The 24,814-nt window shown below is 36.0% G+C and overlaps 2 protein-coding genes across 5 annotated transcripts in view; one reads left to right on the plus strand and one right to left on the minus strand.

Annotated features, from left to right (window-relative positions):
- Spry3 (sprouty RTK signaling antagonist 3) overlaps positions 1-3,850 on the minus strand; it is a 129,379-nt gene extending 125,529 nt beyond the window's left edge. Inside the window, exon 1 of the mRNA XM_040287513.2 lies at positions 3,525-3,850. The gene's annotated coding sequence lies outside the window, so the exon portion shown is untranslated. The remainder of the gene's footprint in view (positions 1-3,524) is intronic.
- Tmlhe (trimethyllysine hydroxylase, epsilon) overlaps positions 3,258-24,814 on the plus strand; it is a 62,851-nt gene continuing 41,294 nt past the window's right edge. For 2 of the 4 annotated variants that reach the window (XM_040287481.2, XM_040287499.2), the window contains exon 1: positions 3,258-3,391. The gene's annotated coding sequence lies outside the window, so the exon portion shown is untranslated. Of the gene's footprint in view, positions 3,392-16,408; positions 16,874-24,814 lie in introns of those variants that run through there. The other 2 variants (XM_040287498.2, XM_040287491.2) reach the window with 2 other exon arrangements.

Raw genomic sequence — 24,814 nt, forward strand, 5'->3', positions numbered from 1 at the left:
GGTGTTAACAAAAGATGATGGCTCTCACATAATCCAATACAGAATTCCATGCAAGACATGGCTGTTATTTAGCCTAGAGTGAAAGTTGGCAAATTATAGTCCCTAGCCAAATCCTTCTTCATTTTTGCTTTTGCAAATAAACTTATTGGAACACTTCCATATACATTCATTTATGTATTGTCTGTGATCTATGACTGCTTTTGCTATATGAAGGTAGAATTACTCAGCTGTAGACAGAGGCTATATGTGTCTCATAAAGATCAAAATATTTATTATCTGACACTTTACAGAAAAAAAATTACCTACCCCTTACTGGAGCATTAGCAGTGCTGGAAGTGATAAACAAATGAGCATATTATATTTTGGAAACAAAATAGGAATAATCTTAGTGTGTCTTAGAAGAAACAGTAGTGTGGCAGGAACATAAAATATACCATATTTATTGCTTTTTCTATTTTATTTCCTAGCACATTTGTATATACCTTTTTATTCAGCCATTAATTCATTCATTCCACAAATATTGAAGTTCCACTCTGTACCAGACATTGTGTGAGCTGCTACACACACACACACACACACACACACACACACACACATGCGCATGTGCACACATACGCACACTCATCATCATCATCATAATGGATACCAAGAAGTAAATGCATACAATGCTTAGTTACTAACAATAAGTGCTAACTAAAATTGAGTAATAAATGGAGGGCAACTAATGCAAAAAGGGAAACAAACTTTTGTTACACTACCCATTTGGTATTTATCTGAAATTGCATGTCACTTTCCTCAAATTGTAAGTGAACCACATTTTTCATGGTTGCTCATACCTCTTCTTCAATCACTAAAATAACACTATCATCATAGCAGCTACTAGTCACTCATATACTGTATTCAAGACAAGTCCAGGTGCTTTACATATTATCATCACAATCATGTGAGATAGATACTACTGTTATGCCCGTTTGTGGAATAAGAAACTGAGAATCAATGAGGTTCTTTATCTGAAGTTTCATAGATACTCCATCAAGTAGAAGTCAGGAAAACTATCTTTTTCTTCCTCCTCTGCTCTGCCTTGCTGCTGTATGGTATCATCCACCAAAGGTATCACTACCATTGTTATTATCAACCAATATCTAGGCCAAAGTCTTCTGTCTAGAGCATTAGTGGTAGAGTACAGGGTATTGTTTCTTTAAGCTCTTAGTATGGATTATTATACACATCAACTATATAGGACCAACAAACAAATTTTGTGAAAGAGCTCTTTGTAGGTTTTATTTGTGCTTTCCTTATAGCTTCTGACCTATGTCTAGGGCAGAAGATTAGCTATCTTAGCTCTGAAAGTTAACTTGTTGTGTAATGCTGGTGAAATTGCTTAACCTATCTGTGCCTTAGTTGCCTTATTTGTTAAGGTAGGGATAAAAATATTATGTGCTTTAAATATTTGTAATGACACACTTAGCCTGATGCTTGCCATGTAGTACAGGTTTAATAAATACTGGTTCCTATTATTTAAGGCAACTGTCTTCTTTTAACTCATAAACAAGCATGTTTTGACTATCAACTTCTTGTCCTTTCTCTCTACTTTGTTGATTTCACCTTACTTTTTTGATTTCATTTGCTCTAATTGCTACTGTCATGCTCTTTCCTGTTACTGGACTTTGGATCATGCTGTTCCCTCTGTTTAGAATGTTTTTCCTTTTCCTATTTGCCTGACCAAGTCCTGTTTGTTCTTTAAACATAAGGGCATAGAATATATCTAGGTTTTATTTGTCATTTTATACCTAGAGTTTAGTACAATGTCCTACATTCACTAATGTTTGCTCTGGGATGAATACAATGCAGACTAAATGTAGACTGTCAACTTATTCAGTTTGTACTGTTAATATATATTGTGTCTATAGTTTTGTTTGTCTACTCACTGGTTTTAGGCAATTCTCAACAAATATTCATTAAAGCATAGACACATGATCTGTTTGGAAAAGAAATATAAGCAGTACAAGTTTTCTGCTCTGAAGAAGCTACTGCTTCACTGGAGGACAGAGATGTAAAAGGAGAAATCACCATCCAGAATTAGTCATATACATGAGGTCTATACTAGATCCATTGGGCATATTGGACACATGGAAAAGGAGAATATAAACTACCTTTGAAAAGACAGTGAAAGAACCATAGAGAAGGTAATCTCTCAATTGAGTAAGAAGTGATAAGTATCAGCTTCCTAAATAAATGTGGGTAGAGCTTTCATGGAGGAATGAATTCCCGGTAGAAGTGTGGAATATTATTAAAAGGCTCTTTGGAGTGGAGACTTTTTCTTCTGTATATCTTTTTTTTTTTTTTTAAAGAAACTGGTGTTTATTTTAACTTGTACAAGACATTTCCTTTCTTACGTTTTGTCCTTAGACCAATATTGTTCATCTCTAATAGTATGATAATGTACAATACTCCAGAATCGCTTACTTTTCAATGTATATGCATTGAATTTTCTTCTTTATTCTTTCAGTATTTTTCCTCTGTCCTGTATTTTTATTGAAGATATTATTTCACTACACTTTTTAGTCTTTCCAATATGTACTGTTCTTAAATTTTTTAAAAATATTTTTTTGGTGTACCTTTATTTTATTTATTTATTTTTATGTGATGCTTTGGATAGAACTCAGTGCTTCACACATGTTAGGCAAGTGGTCCTTGCCTGGCTACAACCGCAGCTCCGGTTCTTAAATTTTTACTTGCGTAAAGTGTTTATTCTTAATGTTTGTTCCCCTGTAGTGTTCACTGCATTTAGCATCGTATGTGAACTTGGATTGAAGCTATTCAAGTTAACTCATAGGAGTCCAGCAATGACTGGTTGTGGAGGAGGCAAGAAAGTGGCCAAAGGGCGATGGAAGAGTTTTAGTGCTATTTCAGTTCAATAAGAAACACCGTGAGGGGCTGGGGATACAGCTCAGTTGGTAGAGTGCCTTGCATGCACATGGCCCTGGGTTCAATCCCCAGCACTAGAAACGGTAGGCAGGCAGGCGACCTGAGTTTTACAGCCGCAGTAGCGTTGCGGTTTGTGTGTTCTGCTTCCCGAAACTATGCTCCCAAGTCTGTTCAATGAAGGCAATTAAGTAGCGCATCCAGGCCCAATCCCTCTGGATGTAGGTCTTTAAGGCGCCTCTGCAGCGGGTTAGTTTAAGCGGCGCACAGACACAGCACCAGCCGGAAGGAGTGAGGCGGAGCCTCAAGGCTCTCAGCAAGGCCCAAGTGGACTGGGGGAGGGGAGCGCGGGCCGACAATCTGGGGGGGGGGGTAGCAAACGGCCTTGCAACTGTGCATTCCAACGCCCTCCTTGTTTGCATTTCTACCCATTCTGCGGAGTTGGGAGTCGCGACCTCCAGCACAGGTAGGTCCAGCCGCGTGGGTCGGATAAGGGGTATCTTTGGCTGTGGGTTTGCCTAGGCTCTGGCTTTGGAGCCTGGTGCAGAGGGCGGCGGCGGCTCTCCCCTGCTGCTCCATCTCAGAGTGGTGGTACTCACCTTAACTCTGCTGGAAGAGAAGGACACTCCCGCCTTGCCTTCAGGGCTGGCGTCACAGTTTGTGCCAGTTGCGCGACAGACTATCGGCGTGGGGCTAAATGGGCCTAGCGCTCGGGAAGAGCTGCAACAACTGGAGCGAGCTGGCGTTGGGACTGACGCTTTGCGTACATTGTTTTCAACCTCAGTCAAACCTTGCAGCCCTGGATCTGTCACTCACTTGGTGTCTAGACTTCAGCAAGTCCCTACCTCTCCGTACCTCACTTACCCTTCCCTTGCAATGGAAAGAGAAACTCAACTTTTGCAAGACCTTCCAGCGCTGCCTTCTTTAGTGCTCATATCAGTTAATGTTCTCTGCCCAGATTTTACCCTTTGTCTGTCCCCCCAAAACAAGGTTGCCTAAGGGGTGGCCCAGTAGGGTATTGGGGAAGTTACCTAAGAAGTTCACTGTTCGGAAAACAACTCCGAACCCTTTAATAATACTGGAAACGGAATTCATGTAATGCATAACTTGAATGTCAACTCTGAATAAGCTCTTCTGGATGTTTTACCTTTTAGGATTTTAGCTACGTGATTGCATACTATTATATATGTCATATATAACATTGCTAGCAAAACTTTCTTGAAAGAGTTGAGTGAGTTAACTCCCCAAGTAAGCACTGAAAGAAAACCTTGAACTCTCAGATTTAGAAATATTTCCATAATCCCCTCATACAAAACTCTCTTACAATTGCTTCTTTTTAAAAATATTTTTAGTTGTAAATAAACACACAGTATCTTTATTTATATTTTTATGTGATGCTGAAGATCAAACCCAGGGCCTCACACATGAGAGGCATGCACTTTACCACTGAGCTACACACCCAGCTGTACAATTGCTTCTTAACTTGATATTATACACAGTTGATTTTACATTTGTTAACTGTAAACACATACAAGAAATATAAATACTATAGATCAACATCCTGATGTCAACTTTCAATTCTTCCTCATAAGGAGCAGGTTTGATAATCATAGTGGAAACTATTAATTATGCAAAATACTTTTCACAACAACTACAAAAATATACTAATTTATCACATGCTTAAAAATATACTTTGCATCTTAACCAGTAAGATGAAAGAAATGCACACTGGAGTGGTAGATTCTGGGGGCTTCTTTAGTATGCCCCTCCCATTTCTTCATTTCTTGGCAGTGTGAACTGACACCAATCACTTCCTTGTTTTGGTGTATGTACCAAGAGTGATGAGTATTTCTGCATTTGTGCTTGTCAACTCTGAGAAGGCAGTAAAATATCCAAACCAATCACTCCATGTTTAAGATGTTTCTGACAGCTGTATTTTCTATCTGCCAAAGCTGGGGGTTGGTGAGTTAATAAACTCTTTGGTGGATGCTTGGAGCCAAACCAAACAGATCAACTGACTGGCTACCGCTGTGACCCTCTGTCTACAAGGCCAAATGTCCCTCAAGCTCATATGGTCTGGGCATGAACCTGCCATTGCGCCACACATAAATTTGTAGGATAAGACTCTTGGGGAAGCTCAGCCTGTGCCACACCTGCAAGTTCTAGCAAGGAGGACCTGATATATAGTGAATGTTTTTCTGGGTGAGGGAGAGGCCTGATAATTTCTCAAACGGTCTGATGGAAATCGTGCAGGACATCTGTTGACCAGCCTTCAGGGTGAGTTTAGGACTGGCCATTTGGCAAGAACGGGTGACTGCTTTGTTTAGCTATGTTTTTTTATTCTGCTCATCTATTTTTACCCTGTTCATCACACCCTATTTGTTTACTCCAAAGACAATCAACAAATGTCTGCTCTGTGCCAGGAATGCAACTTCAAGCATACTCAGTATTAGGCATCTTCATTCACCTCCACTGTCTATATGTAATCAGTATAAAATCTTGTCACTTCCACATGCTGAATATTTTTCAAATCTGTTTCCCCACCCCACTACTCCAGATTTCAAACCAGCAATATTATTTGTAAAGTTTTAAATTTTAAAATACAAAATCACTGCTTCACTCTCAGACCTCAGAAGAAAACCACTTACCCAGTCACAGTCAGCAGTGCCACAACAGACGGTAGCCTAAGGAGCTCTGCATGGTCTCTCACAAATCATCAAAGAGATGATATGTTTTTTTTCTTTGCTTCCTAGGATGTTCTTAGTTGTTTTTTTTTTTTCTTCCTTTTTTCCCTTTTAGTACCAGGGATTGAACTCAGGGGCTCTTGACCACTGAGCCACATCCCCAGCTCTATTTTGTATTTTATTAAGAGTCAGGGTCTCACTGAGTTGCTTAGGGCCTCATCTTTGCTGAGGCTGGCTTTGAACTCAAGATGCTCCTAGTCAGCCTCCCAAGCCGCTGGGATTAGAGGCGGACGCCACCGCCCCCGGCTCAATTTTTTCTGAGATATCTTTTACATACCATAAAATTGGCCTGTTTTGACTGTACACTTCAAGGATTCTTAGCAAACTTATCAAGAGGTGTAGCCATCATTAAAATCTGACTTTAGACATTTCCATCAACTGAATGATATCTCATTTTCGAACTTGTAAGCCATCCTGTGACTACCAGCAGAACCAGGCAACTCCTAAGCTACTTTGTCTCTATGGATTTACCTATTACAGTCATTTCACATGACAGGAATCATAGAATAAGTGGCCTTTTGTGTCTATGTTCTTATTCTTCTCATAATGTTTCCAGGGCTCATCCTTATTGTAACATGAATCAGTACTTAATTCATTTTCATGACTGAATCATATTCCATGGTATGGAGAAGCCTCATTTTTATAGTTTCTTTTAATTAGTGCATGTTTTAGTCAGTTTTTTCACTGCTGTGACCTAAAGACCTGACAAGAACAATTGTAGAGAAGGAAATGTTTATTCAGTACCCATGGTTTTAGAGGTCTCATCCATAATGTGGAGTCCAATTGCTGTGGACCTTAGAAGAGGCAGATGATGGCAGAAGGAAGTGGAGTTGGAAAGCACCTCAGGACATAGAAATCAGGAAATCAGAGGGACCTCCACTCACCAGGGATAAACAATATAGACCCCAAAGGCTCACTCTCAGGGATCTACCTCCACCTGCCTACAGTTACTACCCAGTTAATCCTTCTCAGTGGATTATGTCATTGATTATATCACAACTCTCATAATCTGATCATTTTACCTCTGAACATTCTTTTGTTTTACAGCTTTTGGGGGACAGTGCATATCTAAATCATAACAGTGCATATGGATATACATAAAGGTCAGGTTCACTGTGGTATATTCATATCTATATACATAGGAAAGTTTGGTCAGATTCATTCTACCATTCTTCTCTTTTCCCATTCTTCCCTCCTCCCCCTCAACTCCCTCTACTCCACTGATCTCTTTTCTGTTTTCTTGGAATTTCCCCCAACTTTTTCTTCCTTTTTGCCCCCTTATTTTGGTCAAGCTTCTGTATCTCAGAGAAAACATTCAACCCATGACTTTCTGGATTTGGCTTATTTCACTTAGCTTGATGCTCTCCAGTTCTATCCATGTATCAGCAAATGACCCAGCCATCTGCTTCTTGGTATATTCCAAAAGATTGAAAATCAGCACACTATAGTGATGCAGCCACACAATTCTTTAATTGTATGATTCTTTAATGTTTAATTATGTTCAAGAATAATATAATTCTTCTGTATGGCTGAGTAAAACTCCATTGTGTATCCATACCACATTTTGCGTATTCATTCATATGCTAATGGGTACCTGGGCTGCTTCCATAGCTTGGCTACTGCTGCTGTAAACATTGGTATGGTTGCATCATTATATATGCTGATTTTAAATCTTTTGAATATATACCAAGGGGCAGAGTAGCTAGGTCATATGATGATTCCATTCCTAGTCATTTAGGAATGGAATTGAACCCAGGGGCACTTAACCACTGAGCCACGTCCCAAGCCATATATATATATATATATATATATATATATATATATATATATATATATATATATATATTATTTAGAGACAGGGTTTTACTGAGTTACTTTGAGCCTCGCTAAGTTGCTAAAGCTGGCTTTGAACTTGTGATCATCCTGCCTCAGCCTTCCAAGCTGCTAGGATTACAGGAGTGTGCTACCACACCTGGCCATTTTTAAAATCTTTTGAGGAATCTCCATAATGCTTTCCAGAGTGTTTGTACTAATTTGCCATCTCACACACTATGTAAGAATGTACCTTTTCCCCACATCCTTGCAAATGTTTATTATTATTTGTATTCTTTTTTAATATTTATTTTTAGTTGTAGTTAGACACAATACCTTTATTTTATCTATTTATTTTTATATGGTGCTGAGGATCTAACCCAGGGCCTCGCAAGTGATAGATGAGCACTCTACTGCTGAGCCACAACCTCAGCTCTATTATTTGTATTCTTGGTAATTGCCATTCTGACTGGAGTAAGATGAAATCTCAGTGTAGTTTTGCTTTGCGTTTCCCTAATTGCTAGAGATACTGAACATTTTTTCATGTTTTTATTTGCCACCCATATTTCTTATTTTGAGAAGTGTCTGTTTAGTTCTTTTGCCATTTATTAACTGGATTATTTGTTTTTTTGGTATTAAGTTTTTTGAGTTCTTTATACAGTCTGAATATTAATCTCCTATCTGAGGAGCAGGTGGCAAAGATCTCCTGTAGGCTCTCTCTTCGTGCTATTAATCATTTCCTTTGCTATACAGAAGCTTTTTAATTTTATGTTGTCCCACTTATTGATTCTTGGTTTTATTTCTTGAACTTTAGAAGTCTTGTTAAAGAAGTCAATGCCTGCACCACTATGTTGCAGTGTTTGATCTACATTTTCTTCTAGTAGTTGCAGAGTTTCTGGTCTAATCCTAGGCCTTTGATTCACTGAATTGACTTTCGTGCCAGGTGAGTGGGGTAGGGGGGAGAAATCTAGTTGCATTCTTGTTCATATGGATATCCAGTTTTCCCAACACCATTTGTTAAAAAAGCTTGTCATATCACCAACATGTTTTTGGCACCTTTGGCGTTTTTCTCTGCCTTCTGTTCTGTCCCATTGGTCTTCATGTCTGTTTTGGTGCCAATACCATGCTGTTTTTGTTATTATACCTCTGTAGGATAATTTGAGGACCAGTATTATGATACCTTCAGCATTGCTCTTCTTGCTCAGTATTACTTTGTCTATTCTGTATCTCTTATTCTTCCAAATAAATTTTAGAACTGCTTTTTTTCTAGTTCTGTGAATAATGCCATTGGTATATAATGGGGATTGCATTGAATCTGTATAATGCTTTTGGGAACATGACCATTTTAACAATATTAATTATGCCTATGCAAGAACATGGGAGGTTTTTTCCATCTTCTGGGTTCTTCAATTTCTTTCTTTGATGTTCTATAGTTTTCATTGTAGAGGTCTTTCCCAATATGTTCTTTTTGTGGGGTTTTTTTTGGGGGGGGGCATTATGAATGGGGTAGTTATCCTGATTTCTTTTTCAGGAGATTCATTATTTAAGTATAGGAACACAAATGATTTATGTATGTTGATCTTATATCCTGCTACTTGACTGAATTTATTTTTCTGCTCCAGCAATTTTCTGGTGGAGTTTTGGGGGTCTTATAAATACAAGATAGTGTCATCAGCAAATATAGTTTGACTTCTTCTTTTCCTATTTGTATCCCTTTAATTTCCTCTCTTTGATTGCTCTGGCTAGAGTTTCAGTGGCTATGTTGAATAGGATTGGTGAGAGTGGACATCCTTCTCTTATTCCTGATATTAGAGGAAATGCTTTCAGTTTTTCTCCATTCAGTATGATGTTAGATTTGAGTTTATCATATATAGGCTTTACAATGTTCAGGTTAAGTTTCTTCTCTTCCTAGTTTTAAGAATGAATGAGTACTGGACTTTCTCAAATATCTTCTCTGTATCGAAATTATCATGTGATTCTTGTCCTTAGCTCTATTTATGTGGTGAATTACATTTATTGATTTCCATATATTGAACCAACTGAATCCCTGGGATGAACCCCACTTGATCATGGTGTACTATCTTCTTTAATTTTGTTTTGAATGTAGTTTACCAATATTTTATTAAGAATTTCTACATCTAATTTTGGATATTCCTCTGATGTTTTCTTTCTTTGATGTGTTTTTGTCTGGTTTTGGTATCATGGTGATACTGGCTTCATAGAATGAATTTGGCAGTATTTGTTCCTTTTCTATTTCATGGAATAATTTGAGAAGGACTGGTGTGTGTTAGTTCTTCTTAAAGGTCTGGTAGAACTTGACTAAGAATCCATCAAGTCCTGGACTTTTCTTGTTGGAAGGATTTTGATAGCTGCTTCAATTTTATTACTTCATATTAATCTGGTTATGTTTTCTATTTCATGATTCAGTTTGGATAGCTCATATGTCTGAAGGAATTTGTCAATATCTTCAAGATTTTTTAGCTTATTGGTATATAGCTTTTCAAAATACTTTCTAATGATCCTCTGGATTTCATAGTGTCTGTAGTGATATCTAATTTTGTTAATTTGGTTATTCTCTTTCTTTTGGTTAGTTTGGCTAAAGATTTATCAATATTTTAAAAAATATTTTTAGTTGTAGATGGACACAATACCTTTATTTGTTTATTTTTTTTAATGTGGTGCTGAGGATTGAACCCAGGGCCCAAGGTTTATCAATATCATTTATCCTTTCAAAGAACCAACTCTTTGTTGCATTAATCCTTTGTATTGTTTTTTATCCTCAATTTCATCTCAAATCTTAATTATATCCCATCTTATACTGATTTGAGTAGTAGTTTGTTCTTTTGTTGCAATGTTAGATTATTTATTAAATAACTTTCTACTTTCTTAATATAGGAACTTAATGCTATAAACTTTAATCTTAGAACTACCTTTATACTGTCCCAGAGGTTTTGATATGTTGTATCTCTATTTTATGAGATGTTTCTTCTATGAAACATTCTTCATTCAAAACTGCATTATTTAATCTTCTGGTATTAGAGTGGCTTCTGGTTTTTGTATTGCCCTTGATTTCTAAATTCATTCCATTATGATCTGCTAGGATGCAAGGAATCATTTATGTTTTTTGTATTTGCTAAAATTTGCTTTGTTCCACAAAATATGATTCATTTCAGAGAATTTTCCATGTGCTCTTGAGATGAAAGTGAATTCAGTTTTTGATAAATGAATTATTCTATAGAAGTCTGGCAAGTCCATGTGATTAATAGTATTTTTTAGCTCTGTAGAATCTTTACTCGGTGTATATCTGAATAACCTATCTAGAGGTGAGGGGGTATGTTGAAATCACCCAATATTGTGGTATTGTTAGACTACATTTTTAAAAATACACTACATGTTAGACTGAATTTTTTAAAATCAGTGGACAGACATGTAGATTGTTTTTTATTTTTTCATTGTTGTGAATAAGACTACTATAAACATTTGTGTATGAGTTTTAGGGATGGACATTTGTTTTCAGTTCTCTTGGGTAGATAACTAGTAATACAATTGCTTGGTCATTTTATAATTAATATTTTGCTAAACCATTTTCTAAAGGATAGTACTATTTTATATTCATTTACATGAGCCATCAGCAATGTCTGTGGTTCTAAATTTTCCATATCCTCATCAATCCTTGTTATTTTCCCTTTAAAAACATTGTAGCCATTTGCCTAATGACTAATGGAACACATTCCTATGTGCTTTCTTGACATTTGTATATGTTCTTCAGAGAAATTTCTACTTAATATTTTGCCCATTTTTAAATTGGGCTATTTGTCTCATTATTGAAATGTAATTAGTATACAAGTAATTGATCACAGATGGCTTGTCTTTTCATTGTCCCATTCTTATCTTTAGAAGAGCAAAGGTTTTGAATTTTTATAAATTCAATTTTTTATAAATTCAATACAAATTTCCAATTTATGATTTTTTCCTTTTGCATATTGTATTTCTTTTTTCATTTTCTTTTCTTTTTTCCTTTCCTTTCCTTTTATTTTATTTTTGGTATTTTATCTAAGAAATCTTTGCCTAATCTGAGATAAGGAGGGTTTTCTCCTAAAATTTTTATAGTTTTACTGTTTCTGATCCATTTTTAGTTACTTTTACATATGGTAAGTTAAGCGTCTTAATTTGTTGTTTTGCATTTGGATATTGGATATCCAATTTTTCCATCACCATTTGTTGAAATATTCTTTTTGGTGTTGAATTGACCTGGAACATTTTTGAAAACTAGTGTACCATAAATATAAGGATTTATATGTAAACTCACATTATCTGGGCTAATCTGAGTTCTTTACATTTCCATATAAATATTAGGGTCAACTTCTCAATTTCAAAACATAATCCTGCTTTGACTTTTTTTTGAGAGAGAGACAGAGAGAGAGAATTTTTTTAATATTTATTTTTCAGTTTTCAGTGGAAACAACATCTTTATTTTATTTTTATGTGGTGCTGAGGTTCGAACCCCGTGCCCTGCACATGCCAGGCGAGCACACTACTGCTTGAGCCACATCCCCAGCCCCTGCTTTGATTTTGATGGAGATCACCTTGAATATATATATTAATCATGGGAAATCTGCCATTTTTAAAACATTGAATTTTTTGATCCATGAATGTGAAATGTCTCTCTTTATTTACATCTTTAATTGCCCTCAGCAGTGTTTCATATTTTTCAATGTAAAAAGGATTTCACTTTTTTATAAAATGTATTCATGTTTTATTCTTTTTGATGCTGATACTCTTTACCAATGCATCTGCATGTTAGACAGGAAACACATTGAAAATTCAAGCTATTTATAACCCTGTCCTAGCTCTTACTTTTCTGGGTGGAAAATGCCTTAAATTGTCTCAGAGTTAAGTACATATCTGCAACCTTTTTTGACTTCTACTAAGCACAGTTTTTCACACACATATAGTCTGCCAGATCCCCAGGAATATGTGAGAGCATTTAAGGCCTACTTTGGTTGTCTTATTCTCTGAATATCCCTGTTAAATTTCTTGGTGGTTTTAACTTCCAGGGACCAGTATCAAAACCATAGACTAGCTATGCTATTGGCTGTCTCAGTTGTTTACCACTAAGATTGCTGTTGTTTTAAAAAGTGCCACTAGATATGGGCTATATTGTGTTTTGCTGAAAATCATGGCAACACCCTCCATTAATGGAGATTTCAATCCTTAGAGCTTCTACTGTGCATTTAGAATTGTCATGCCATGGATCTGGTAGGAATTAGGAAAACCTCAAGTTAAAATCCCACAGATTCCTACTATTCTTAACCAAGTTTCAGTAGTTTTTATTGAATTAATGCTTCTTGATTTGTTTTATGATTTTAGTTAATTTCCAGAGTCATCAAGGGATTGTTTCTGACAACTTTATCCATTTTATTTTCATTTTTTGGGAAGCAGTTTTACTGAACTCTTCACTAAGCCTTTCCAAAGTCCTTGTATATTTATTTTAAGCAATTATTTTGAATGATTTATTTTTTACAATTGGATAGTTTGTTTTGTATTGTATTTTAAGCTAAAACTTAGGACATTTGGGATTTCACATTCTTAGTTTGATTTTTGTGTTGCACAAAAAGTAAAGGCAAATTTGTTTTTATTTCAATTCCTAATGCAAACTTTCAGATTAAATTTAACTGCCAGTCATTCAGGAAGTAAAATGCCTTTCAAGAGAGGCTGTTTTCTGTCTTTGAAAAGATTGAAGTTGGCCCTTATGTGATTGCCTACTCTGACTGGCATTTCCAGCTGTACCCATTCAGGCATTTCTGATTATTCTGTAACCAATGATTATTGGATCTTGATTTAATTTAATTACCACAAAATATATGACACTTTTGGAGTTACAAAGAAGTTTATTCTTTGAATTCATGGAGTTTACAGACTAGCTGAAGAGGCAAAACTTATATAATTGAATCAAATGGGGCAAAATTTCAAATCAAGACAATACTAGAATGTTTGGTTCAAATAATATGTACCATTGTCCATCAAGAAAGACAAAAATCTGTGTAATTCACAAGACATGAGGGAGGATTTTTGAATAATAGAATTTGAAATAATATTTTAAAAATTAATAAAGATTTTATAAAGAGAGAAGACAGCATTCCAAGGTCAAGTATAATCAACACCATGGTCATGATCATTGGTATCTTATAAGTAGAACCTAATCTGTCAGCTTGATACCTCAACTCATGAAAGAGAGAGTCCTGGCACATAACTAGCTAAGTATGGAGAAATCATGAACATTATCTCTCATTTGATTCTCTCAGAAACCAGCTTTAGCAAAATTATTAGTTTCACTTGTTGTACTGTTGTACTTCGGCCGATTTATCCTTCATAATGAACGGTCATTGTAACCTTTTATTTCTTGTGACCACAATTCTACCTTCCCATATTAGGAGATCCTCTTTGGACTACGTCTGATGGTTCCTTTCTTTTTAGACACTGGTAGAAATCCTCCTTGGATTTTTATACTTGCCTCTCAAAAAAAAATCTATCCTTGAAACAACAATTCTGGTGTCACCATGGTCTTCCCTTCAAAGAGACAATACTGTCGCAGTTGACAACACATCTGTTATGTGTGACCCTGAGAAAATATACTGCTTTTGTTTAAGTATACTAACTTATCAACCTACTGACAGAGTGCAAGAATATAATTGCTAACCTTGAATTCAGCTTGTTCTACTTAAGATTTCTAGAAGCACATTATATGCACACAGGCCTGATTCAGGTTTCATTTTAAAGACACTAAACATATACCATTACTTCTATTAGAACATTTTTTCTAGCTACTTATCATAGCTTCCAAGATTCAAAATTGTCCCTGGGCAGCAGGCTAAAACATTCATGGTACTCTTCATTTATACGCCATTTTATCCCACAACACCTACACATTTTAGAGAGGGATCACTCCAACAAAGCAGTGTAGGAGATGCCCAAATGGGTAATAAGGTTCTGTTCCCATACTCTGATTACACTCAGCAGTCAAATGTCACTCCAGAGTGCAAGTATGTTATCCCCACTCTAAAGTCAGCCTCTTAAGGGTGTAGGGGCACCCCCTCCAGTGATAACTATAGTCAGTATATTTCATGCAGAAGCAATGGTAGACCAACACCTGTACTTAACAGAGCCTAGTAAGCATTCAGAAAAACCTGACTTGGTACCCAAAGATGGAATATATGATTGAGATGTGTTTGTGCAAATTCTGACAAACTAAGTGCAAGCCAAATTTTTCTGCCTGTATCATGATGCCACCCCAGTGTGCCTCTGGTCTTTGTAAGAAGTCTCTTTAAGACCTTTGGTGGCACTGTATCTGACACGTTGTCCTATGGCACTTAGAAACAAGATTCATGCACTTGAAACCAAGGAAAGATCAGGAAACCAAAAGGACAGCCATGCCTACTCTTGACTGCAGACAACCCTTATTTGGCATAAATTTTTCCTCAAACTATGCTCACCTGATTTCCAGTACCCACAAGCCATATTCACTATGTAGATACATTGATGAAATAATCATCCATGTCCTGCATGACATTATTTATTATCTATCACCAAGGGTTACAGTTGTCACTGCTTTTCAGACCCCCAATTTTAAACTCCTGTTTCTTTCATAGCAGACTCTTAACTCTAAAGCATATGTAACAGTGATGATTCTTCTTTCAAGTAAAATATGTCTGAAATGCTCCACTTAGTTATTATCATCTATTTCTGTTTTTCAACTTCATTATCTATTCTCCTATAATGCTTGTAGATAGTTGGTTTTAACTCACACCTTTTCTTTTTGGATTGTTCTTTTTGATATTTCATACTATGAAACCACCTTCCTATTCTGATCATGAATTTCAAATCCACCTTGGCTAAAGCTTTTCATGTTCTAACCTGGTACTTTAAACCCTACTACATAGATGCTATTGGTGATCAATTTTGGACTACCTCAGAATATGAACACACACACATACACACTAACACATTGATAGTGAAGTATATATTAGTGACTAGGGCAGAGGTTGTTAACTGTCCATATTTCAGCTGAATATAACTTAAAATGATGTGTTTTTGGTCCATAGTGTTTTGGCCAATACCAGAAAAGTGTTGAATTTAGTTCTTGTGGTGCCCACCACAAAATGCCTCTAAAATCTCCAACTGAAGGCAATATTACTGACCAAGGGCCCAGCTGCTAATGTTCTATAATCATTGTTTTCCTGTCAAGGCCTGTGGGCTGCTTTCAATCAACTACTGAATGATTATGCCAAGAATTCTAATGAAGGTCCATTCCCTGGAGACCCAGATTCTTCTAATGGCAACCTTTGTCTTGAAGACACTTAAACAGCATTGCAGTCTAAATCTTTTTTCCTTTCCTCTCTTCTCCACAGGGATGGGACCTGTATCATCATGTGACAGCTCCCCCAGTCTTTTCAGACTCACTGCATTTCTTATTCACATGTATTTTTCACCAGTAAATTACTTGCACATCTACTCCTATCATGACATCGTCTTTTTAAGAGGACTTGAGCTGATGCATTTGTAAACATTACAATTTGAAAGACTTCATGTATAATCTGTATATCTGTCTCCTCTCCAGCTTATTATTGCCAGTTAGGTCTTGTGTTGCCAGATCTTCAGTTCACCCTCTCTCCACAACCCATTCTCTCTCATACTCAACTTACTTATGCTACTTGCCCAGCCCCTTTTGGCATTTAATTTTGTGATCTTGATATAAAGGGACATTTTTTAATTCATATAATCTAATATATTATTTTTCTAGTTATTATGCTGGCAGTGGTCAGGAAAAATGGCATAAACCCTGCTCTTAGAGCTTTTGTTCAATAAGGCCTACATTAGCCAAATAATCACAGAAATTAATACAATGTAAATATGTAGTTATGAATTATAATAAGTATATTAAAGGAAAGGAAAAGGGATCCAGGAGAAATTAACAAGGATATTGATCTTTTCTTTTTCCTGTATCTACACTGATTACCTGGGTAGATTCATCCAGTCTGATGACTTTAAATACCAAGTATGGGACAACTCCCAAATTTCTATCTCCAGCTTATATCTCTTCCCTGAGTTCAAGACTCAAATATCCAGCTACCTCTCTAATATTTCCACTTAGAAGTCTAATAGATATCACAAATCTAACATCATAATTCATCCTTTTCCTGCAAAGCTACAGTATTCCCCGTCACAATTCCCCTTGACAATTACAACCTTTCACTTCTCAGTCCAAATATCTTGGACCATCATTCATTCTTATTCTCCCATCCTATATCCAGTTAATCAGCAAATCTTGTCTGTACCTTCAAAACTATGAAGACTCTTACTCCACTCCACCATCTCCACTGACACCACCCTAGGTAAGCCACTGCCATTTTATTTTTTCTGCAGTAACTGTGATATCTCATAGCCTACTAATAGGTCTCCTTCCTTATTTTCTTGGCCCTTTTACAGTTTATTCTTAATAAAATAGCCAGAACAATCCATTTAAAATGTGTCATAGGGATGCTTCTTTTCTTTTTAAACCCTACAATGATCCATCACTTCTATCAGAGTAAAAAATGAAATTTGTATATATTAGCTTACAAGACCCTACATAATATGATCCACCCATCCCCACCTTTCTGATTTTATCTCCTATTATTATACACTTGGCTTACTGTGTCCCAGCCATACTTATTCTTTGCTGTTCTTTGGCCACAACAGACATGATTGCACCTTACAGCCTTTACATATAAGGCCTACTTTACCCAGATATCATGACTAACTTCCCTCTTGATCAAATTTCATGTTTCTTAATAAGGCTTATCTTATAAGACTGCCATGGGTAAAAGTCCAACTTCCGGTGTACTTTTTTATCCCACTGCTTTTTTTTCATAGCTTTTATCACTCTCTAATATACTGTATAATTTACATATTCTGTTTATCTTTAACTATTAACCATCTCCCTCCAGAAGATAAGCTTTATGAAAGCAGAACTTTGTATCTACCTTGTCCATTGATATATTCTAAGTGCTAAGAAAGTACCTGTCACAAAGTAGACAATCAATAAATGTTTATTAAATTGGTCAATTAATACTTCATAATTTATTTTAAAATCCAATTTAATTTTAACTAATACATTAAAATACAAAAATTGTCAATCTATTAATCAATGAGCTATTAACAGTGTGTGTGTGTGTGTGTGTGTGTGTGTGTTGTTTTGGTACTGGGGATTGAACCCAGCGGCACTTTACCACTGAGCCACACCCCAACCCTTTTTATTTTTTTTATTTATCACTGAGTTATTTGGGGCCTTGCTAAGTTGCTGAGGTTGTCTTTGAATTTGCCATCCCAAACTGCTGGGATTACATCCATGTGCCACTGTGCTTAGCATCCAGGTGATATTTTGGTGCATGAATACATTGTGTAATCAGATGAGAAATATATATCTCCTCAAATAGTTAGCTAATAAAATTGTCAGAGAAAGTTTCTCAATGAATTGATATTTAATCTGAGATCTAGAGCATGAGTGGAAATAATGAGAGTAAGATCAAAGTAGGTAGAGGAGATAATATATGTGATGGTCATGAGGTGGTGTGGCAAAGATATATAGGCTCAATTATGTAAAGCCTTGCCTTGAGTGCCATTGTAAAGAGATGACAAACTTTTCGCCTACCCTCAAAGAGCTCACAGCAAATGGCAAGTGAAAAAATAATTATACAGACTATTACTGTAAATGTTGTGAGTGTACTAATAAAGATATGTACAGAGAGACCTATGAAAATACTAACTATTCCTAAGACTGCTGAGAATATGTTATGAAGAAGGTGACATTTGAGCTAGGTCTCAGGCAGGAGAGTGACATGATGAAAGTGTTTTAAGAAGATTAATCTGGCAATAATATGGAAAATGGATTCCAATATGGGTGGACTAGATGTGAGAAACCATCTAGTTTATGGCAATAGTCCAGGTATGAGGTGATGAAAGATCTATAGGAATGGAAAGAGAAGGACAAATCTGAAAGACATTTGGAAGGAAAAATTGACAGGAGCTAAATGGACTCTTGGCTTTAAGCCTCTCAGGAGGTAATGCTTCTTCCTAAGTAATAACCATGAAAATATTCAGATTGACCTATTATGTAATTGCCTACTCTAACTAGAATTTCTAGCTATGGCTGTACTCCAAAAGTTTCTGCTATTGTGATTGATACTTGTTGGACCTTAATTTACATTAAGATGGCTTCAGACTCTAAAGATTGGGAAGCTCTCAAAAACATAATTTTGACTATGAAACAGCAAATCATACTATTAAAGGAAAAAAGGAAAATCATAGGGTTACATGGGAAGTCTTACAATGAGCTCATAGTTCCTCTTTAAAAATTATAATACATTAAAGATAAAAAAGAAGGGCACAAAAGCAAGGATAAACATTAACAGGTGGGTGGCATGTGCCTAAAGGATTAGTATTTGGAAGGCCCAGAATTATTTGGGCTTGTAGAAATGCATATTTGTAAGATAAGAATACAATATCTATACTCTGTTGTCAGAGAAAGTACTTATCTCGTGGCATAGGTAAATTATAGTTCAAATGATACTATTGAACTGTACTCAAGTGATCAAGGGGATTGAGTAAAAATAAGAGAGGAATTTTATAACTGGATTTAATGTAAATATTATTACCACTTCTAACAAAAAAGAAGGGGAATTGTCAATCTATTAATCAATGAGCTAAAATTATCCTGGGTTAACTTATAGAACAGATCCTCAAATAAGTGAGTACTTAGAAAATTGAAAAGTTATCAATTAAAATCATTCAACACAAATCTAATTTTATTTTTGATAACTAAGAGACAGTTGATGGAAATATGACAGACACAGTACATATGTTAAATGAATGAAATTTCAGCAAAACTTTTAACAAGTCTTTTCTGTGTAACAGAATATGGATTTCATTATTAATCTAGTTTTGTATTAATTAATTAATGTTACTATATTCAAAGATTAACAGAATATAGGCAAGGAAAAATTTTTGATGATCTGCTAGAAAGCCTACCTTTTATTTTATTACTTAAGTGAAGATTTAGAGCAGACATCAGTTAAGTTTTAAGGAGGCTAAGAAGCTAAAAGAAGACTAATTAAATCCAATTCTCACAAACATTTATGGAGTTCTACTAACTACTAGGAACCATGCTAGACGTTAGAGCACAAAATGAATGAGATATGTAGGTCTTCCTATTGAGGAATACCAAGTATTATTGGGGAAAAGACATATAAATGTATAATTTCAGTATAATGTATTAAGAAAAAAGAGAATGGGGCTGGGGTTGTGGCTCAGTGGTAGAGTGCTTGCCAAGCATGTGTGAGGCTCTGGGTTTGATTCTCAGCACCACATATAAATAAATTAAATAAAGGTCCATCAACATCTAAAAATATACTTTAAAAAAGAAAAAAGACATAACTAGAGTATTTTGAGAAAACAAAAGAAAGGTCTGAGTTTTTATGGAAGACTTCTTAGATGAAATGGTATCTAAGATGACTCTTTTTTTTTAATCTCTTTTTTTATTGGTTGTTCACAACATTACAAAGCTCTTGACATATCATATTTCATACATTAGATTGAATTGGGTTATGAACTCCCAATTTTTACCCCAAATGCAGATTGCAGAATCACATCGGTTCCACATCCACAATTTTACATAATGCCCTATTAGTAACTGTTGTATTCTGCTACCTTTCCTATCCTCTACTATCCCCCCTCCCCTCCTCTCCCCTTCCCTCACATCTTCTCTCTCTACCCCATCTACTGTAATTCATTTCTCTCCTTGTTTTTTTTCCCATTCCCCTCACAACCTCTTATATGTAATTTTGTATAACAATGAGGGTCTCCCTTCATTTCCATGCAATTTCCCTTTTCTCTCCCTTTCCCTCCCTTCTCATGTCTCTGTTTAATGTTAATCTTTTCTTCCTGCTCTTCCTCCCTGCTCTGTTCATAGTTGCTCTCATTATATCAAAGAAGACATTTGGTATTTGTTTTTTAGGGATTGGCTAGCTTCACTAAGCATAATCTGCTCTAATGCCATCCATTTCCCTGCAAATTCTATGATTTTGTCATTTTTTAATGCAGAGTAATACTCCATTGTGTATAAATACCACATTTTTTTATCCATTCATCTATTGAAGGGCATCTGGGGTGGTTCCACAGTCTAGCTATTGTGAATTGTGCTGCTATGAACATCGATGTAGCTGTATCCCTATAATACACTCTTTTAAGGTCTTTGGGGAATAGTCCGAGAAGGGCAATAGCTGGGTCAAATGGTGGTTCCATTCCTAGCTTTCCCAGGAATCTCCATACTGCTTTCCAAATTGGCCACACCAATTTGCAGTCCCACCAGCAATGTACAAGTGTACCCTTTTCCCCACATCCTCGCCAGCACTTGTTGTTGTTTGACTTCCTAATGGCTGCCCATCTTACTGGAGTGGAATGGTATCTTAGGGTGGTTTTGATTTGCATTTCTCGGACTGCTAGAGATGGTGAGCATTTTTTCATGTACTTGTTGATTGATTGTATGTCCTCCTCTGAGAAGTGTCTGTTCAGGTCCTTGGTCCATTTGTTGATTGGGTTATTCGTTATCTTATTGTTTAATTTTTTGAGTTCTTTGTATACTCTGGATATTAGGGCTCTATCTGAAGTGTGAGGAGTAAAGATTTGTTCCCAGGATGTAGGCTCCCTATTTACCTCTCTTATTGTTTCTCTTGCTGAGAAAAAACTTTTTAGTTTGAGTAAGTCCCATTTGTTGATTCTTGTTATTAACTCTTGTGCTATGGGTGTCCTATTAAGGAATTTGGAGCCCAACCCCACAATATGTAGACTGGAGCCAACTTTTTCTTCTATCAGACGCAGAGTCTCTGATTTAATATTAAGCTCCTTGATCCATTTTGAGTTAACTTTTGTGCATGGCGAGAGAAAGGGATTCAGTTTCATTTTGTTGCATATGGATTTCCAGTTTTCCCAACACCATTTGTTGAAGATGCTATCCTTCCTCCATTGCATGCTTTTAGCCCCTTTATCAAATATAAGATAATTGTAGTTTTGTGGATTGGTCTCTGTGTCCTCTATTCTGTACCATTGGTCCACCTGCCTGTTTTGGTACCAGTGCCATGCTGGTTTTGTTACTATTGCTTTGTAGTATAGTTTGAGGTCTGGTATTGCTATGCCGCCTGATTCACACTTCCTGCTTAGAGTTGCTTTTGCTATTCTGGGTCTTTTATTTTTCCATATGAATTTCATGATTGCTTTATCTATTTCTACAAAAAATGCCGTTGGGATTTTGATTGGCATTGCATTAAACCTATAGAGAACTTTGGGTAATATCGCCATTTTGATGATGTTAGTTCTGCCTATCCATGAACAGGGTATATTTTTCCATCTTCTAAGATCTTCTACTTCTCTCTTTAGGGTTCTGTAGTTTTCATTGTATAAATCTTTCACCTCTTTTGTTAGGTTGATTCCCAAGTATCTTATTTTCTTTGAGGATATTGTGAATGGAGTGGTTGTCCTCATTTCCATTTCAGAGGATTTGTCGCTGATATACAGGAATGCCTTTGATTTATGTGTGTTGGTTTTATATCCTGCCACTTTGCTGAATTCATTTATTAGTTCTAGTTGGTTTTTTGTAGACCCTTTTGGGTCTTCTAGGTATAGAATCATGTCATCTGCAAATAGTGATAATTTAAGTTCTTCTTTTCCTATTTTTATGCCTTTAATTTCTTTCATCTGTCTAATTGCTCTGGCCAGTGTTTCGAGAACTATATTGAGTAGAAGTGGTGATAGAGGGCATCCCTGTCTTGTTCCAGATTTTAGAGGGAATGCCTTCAACTTTTGTCCATTCAGAATGATGCTAGCCTGAGGCTTAGCATAGATAGCTTTTATAATGTTGAGGTAAGTTCCTGTTATCCCTAGTTTTTCAAGTGTTTTGAACATAAAGGGATGCTGTACTTTGTTGAATGCTTTTTCTGCATCTATCGAGATGATCATATTGTTCTTATCTTTAAGTCTATTGATGTGGTGAATAACATTTATTGATTTCCGTATATTGAACCATCCTTGCATCCCAGGGATGAATCCTACTTGATCATGGTGCACAATTTTTTTGATGTGTTTTTGTATTCGATTCGCCAGAATTTTATTGAGGATTTTTGCATCTAGGTTCGTTAGAGACATTGGTCTGTAGTTTTCTTTCTTTGAGGTGTCTTTGTCTGGTTTCGGAATCAGGGTGATGTTGGCCTCATAGGATGAATTTGGAAGAGCTCTCTCTTTTTCTATTTCCCGAAATCTGGCTTTGAATTTATGTTCTGCCTTAGACTAATAGTGACCTTGGACAAATTGCTTAAACTGCTTTATCTGGGAGTTTCTTATCTTAAAAATAGAGATAATAATGCATGTAAGGTGTATATACCCTCATCAATTTTATTATGCCCTTCTAGAGAAGTGCTTAATGGACAGAAGGGTATGGAAGAAGAAAGCTCAGGAACTGAGAAGTCAGCTGTATTGTGGTGGTAATATTCAAGGGAGAGAGATGCTACCAAGGGAAGCCACAAATTTGATCTCTAGAAAGATGAATATAAGGCAAGGATAATTCTTTAGGTATTCCCAAAACTCTCTCTTCGTTCTAACTTATGGTGAACTTCTGATTACTAATTCAGGATTCTGTTTATATGTACATTAATAAAGCAGCATTCTGACATCACGTGTGAATTTTCTGATAAGTGACAAGGAGTATTCTCTATGATTAATTAATAAATTGGTATTCTAATTGTAACTGAACTCTTATTAGTTGGGTTAGCATGTATTAATTCTATTCAACTATGGATTTTTTGGGTGTGGGGGGGGTACCAGGGATTGAACTCAGGTGAAGTCAACCACTCAGCCACATCCCCAGCCCTATTTTGTATTTTATTTAGAGACAGGTCTCACTGAGTTGCTTATGCCTCGCTTTTTGGTGAGGCTGGCTTTGAACTTGCAATCCTCCTGTCTCAGCCTCCCAAGCCACTGGGATTAAGGCATGCACCACTGCATCTGGCAACCATGGATTTTTTGACAGAAATATATCTCTGAACTTGATATGCTGAAAATTAGATTCTAGGTAGCTGTGATTTCATTTAGATGGATGAAATCTTAAGGACTATTGTCTCTAAGTTCCTACAGGCCAGCTTCTTCACTTGATCCTCTTGGACATTTGGGACATCTTAATCTCTTAGTCTAGGATAAGGATGACTGTATATACATATCTAAAGCTATGAGTTTATGTGGTATAGTGTAAGATTAAAACAAAAAGTTTAAAAAAAGCTCAGATTTTGTATCAATTGGTGTAGAAGGGTTGTTAGTTTTAAAATTTGAAGTTCAAAATAATGTTTATCTAAGAAAATGACTGCTTTTTGTGCTTATCTGTAGTTTTATCCATAGGCAATAAATTTTTAAAAATACTATGTAGAAAAAAAAGATGATTCTTGAAATATGAACAAAAGAGCCTCCAGTCTGAGGCAACAGAGAATGTTAATATAAGTTTCTTTAAACCAAGAAAGACCATGATTAATCTGACAGTAAACAATAAAGTATAAGATAGTAAATAGCAGGAAGTGGAGTTACAGGGTGCTCAGGAATAGGTAGTGTAACATAACTTATAAAACATAAAGACATTGGATCATACCCGAAGGAGCTACATATTGACATGTCTATTTTGGTTCACTCTTCCTACAGTGTGCAAAATGGTTTGAAGGGAAGGCAAAAGTGGATATGAATAAATCAGTTAGGAAGCTATTTTAGTCTTTGAATGAGAAATAAGGATGGGCCTAGACAGGAATGGTGACAATTAGAGATATAATGCAGCATGTAGAGATTGAGATTCATTTATCAGATAAAAGGTGTTATGACTTGATAAATGGCAATCAAGAAGAAATGTTAAAAGTAAGGTATCAAGTCTGAAATACTGATTTCTGGGTTATATGCCTCGCTGAATGGTACTTGAGTTGATTTTTCTACAGAGCAAGTGGTAGTGACTTAGTTTCACTCTTCTGCATGTGAATCTTCAGTTTTGCCAGCACCATTTGTTAAAAAGGTTGTCTTTTCTCCAAGATACATTTTTAATAACTTGTCAAAGATCTGATGGCTGTATATATGTGTATTTGTCTCTGTGTTTTCTATTATATTCCATTGGTCTTCATGTCTCTTTTAATGCCAATAGTATGCTGTTTTGTTATTATAGCTCTGTAGTATAATTTGAGATCAGGTATTATGATGTCTTCACTATTACTCTTATTGTT

This window comes from Ictidomys tridecemlineatus, chromosome X (genome assembly GCF_052094955.1).
Source record: "Ictidomys tridecemlineatus isolate mIctTri1 chromosome X, mIctTri1.hap1, whole genome shotgun sequence".
Taxonomy (NCBI): domain Eukaryota; kingdom Metazoa; phylum Chordata; class Mammalia; order Rodentia; family Sciuridae; genus Ictidomys; species Ictidomys tridecemlineatus.